The sequence below is a fragment of the Calliopsis andreniformis genome, unplaced genomic scaffold (assembly GCF_051401765.1).
Source record: "Calliopsis andreniformis isolate RMS-2024a unplaced genomic scaffold, iyCalAndr_principal scaffold0018, whole genome shotgun sequence".
Lineage (NCBI taxonomy): Eukaryota > Metazoa > Arthropoda > Insecta > Hymenoptera > Andrenidae > Calliopsis > Calliopsis andreniformis.
The window spans coordinates 11,665,702-11,668,486 of record NW_027480430.1 but is presented as its reverse complement, the minus strand read 5'-3'; positions in this window follow the sequence as shown (position 1 = coordinate 11,668,486).

The following is a 2,785-nucleotide window of genomic DNA, read 5'->3' as shown; positions in this document are numbered from 1 at the left end:
TTGACCTCTGAGGCCCTAACAATTCGATCTGGTGGAACAACGCCCTAGAGTGAAGCCTAGGTTGCCTGGAACGTACAAATGACCATCACTTTCACACGGGTTGCAATTATTCCTGTTATAGGATGGAAAGACTGTTGTATTTTTATTGTATTTTATGCTTCAGGCGTTGACTTCTGAGGCCGTAGCTATCCGATGTGGTGGAAGAACGCCATAGAGTGAAGCCTAGGTTGCCCGGAACGTAGAAAAGACCATCACTTTCAAACTGTTTGCAATTAATCCTTTTATACGATGGAAAAACTGTTGTATTTTTGTTGCATTTTATGCTTCCGTCGTTGACTTCTAAGGCCCTATCTATTCAGTCTGTTGGAGCAACGCCCTAGGGTGAAGCCTAGGTTGCCCGGAAAGTAGAAGTGACGTTAACTTTCATACTGGTTGCAATTATTCGTTTTATACGATATAAAAACTGTTGTATTTATATTGTATTTTATGCTTCTGGCGTTGACTTCTAAGGCACTAAATATTCGATCTGGTGGAGCAACGCCCTAGAGTGAAGCCTAAGTTGCCGGAACGTAGTTATTGCCATCACTTTCAGACTGGTTGCAATTATTCCTGTTATATGATGGAAACACTCTCGTATTTTTTTTGCATTTTTTGGTTGGGGCGTTGACTTCTAAGGCTCTAACTATTCGATCTGGTGGAGCAACACCCTAGAGTGAAGCCTAGGTTGCCCGGAACGTAGAAGTGACCATAACTTTCATACTGGTTGCAATTATTCGTTTTATATGATGGAAAAACTGTTGTATTTATATTGTATTTTATGCTGCTGGCGTTCACTCCTTAGGCCCTAAGTATTCGATCTGGTGGAACAACGCCCTGTCGTGAAGCCTAGGTTGAACGGAACGTAGAAATGACCATAGCTTTCACACCGGTGGCAATTACTCGTTTTATACGATGGAAAAACTGTTCTATTTATTTTGTATTTTATGCTTCTTGCGTTGACTTCTTATGCCCTAACTATTCCATGTGGTGGAACAACGCCCTAGGGTGAAGCCTAGGTTGCCCGGAACGTAGAAATGGCCATCACTTTCAAACTGGTTGCAATTAATCCTTTTATACGATGGAAAAACTGTTGCATTTTTATTGCATTTTATGCTTCGGGCATTGACTTCTAAGGCCCTAACTATTCAATCTGTTCGAGCAACGCCCTAGGGTGTAGCCTAGGTTGCCCGGATAGTAGAAATGACCATAACTTTCATGCTGGTTGCAATTATTCGCTTTATATGATGGAAAGACTGTTGTATTTATATTGTATTTTATGCTGCTGGCGTTCACGCCTTAGGGACTAACTATTCGATCTGATGGAACAACGCCCTGTCGTGAAGCCTAGGTTGAACGGAACGTAGAAATGACCATAGCTTTCACACCGGTAGCAATTACTGGTTTTATACGATGGAAAAACTGTTCTATTTATTTTGTATTTCATGCTTCGGGCATTGACTTCTAAGGCCCTAACTATTCAATCTGTTCGAGCAACGCCCTAGGGTGTAGCCTAGGTTGCCCGGATAGTAGAAATGACCATAACTTTCATACTGGTTGCAATTATTCGTTTTATATGATGGAAAAACTGTTGTATTTATATTGTATTTTATGCTGCTGGCGTTCACTCCTTAGGGACTAACTATTCGATCTGGTGGAACAACGCCCTGTCGTGAAGCCTAGGTTGAACGGAACGTAGAAATGACCATAGCTTTCACACCGGTAGCAATTACTCGTTTTATACGATGGAAAAGCTGTTCTATTTATTTTGTATTTTATGCTTCTTGCGTTGACTTCTTATGCCCTAACTATTCCATCTGGTGGAACAACGCCCTAGGGTGAAGCCTAAGTTGCCCGGAACGTAGAAATGGCCATCACTTTCAAACTGGTTGCAATTAATCCCTTTATGCGATGGAAAAACTGTTGCATTTTTATTGCATTTTATGCGTCGGGCGTTGACTTCTAAGGCCCTGACTATTCAATCTGTTGGAGCGACGCCCTAGGGTGAAGCCTAGATTGCTCGGAAAGTAGAAACGACCATAAGTTTCATACTGGTTGCAATTATTCGTTCTATACGATGGAAAAGCTGTTGTATTTATACCGTATTTTATGCTTCTGGCATTGACTTCTTATGCCCTAACTATTCGATCTGGTGGAACAACACCCTAGAGTGAATCCTACGTTGCCCGGAACGTAGAAATGACCATCACTTTCGCACTGGTTGCAATTATACCTGATATACGATGGAAAAACTGTTCTATTTATTTTGTATTTTATACTTCGGGCGTTGACTTCTATGGCCCTAAATATTCCATCTGGTGGAACAACGACCTAGGGTGAAGCCTAGGTTGCCCGGAACGTAGAAATGACCATAACATTCACACCGGTAGCAATTATACGTTTTATACAATGGAAAAACTGTACTATTTATTTTGTATTTTATGCTTCGGGCGTTGACTTGTAAGGCCCTAGCTATTCGATCTGGTGGAGTAACGCCCTAGAGTGAAGCCTAGGTTGTCCGGAACGTAGAAATGACCATCACTTTCAAACTGGTTGCAATTAATCCTTTTATACGATGGAAAAACTGTTGTATTTTTATTGCATTTTATGCTTCTGGCGTTCACTTCTTAGGCCCTAACTGTTTGATCTGGTGGAGCAACGCCCTAGAGTGTAGCCTAGGTTGCCCGGAACGTAGAAATGACCATAACTTTCACACTGGATGCTATTATTCGTTCTATACGATGGAAAT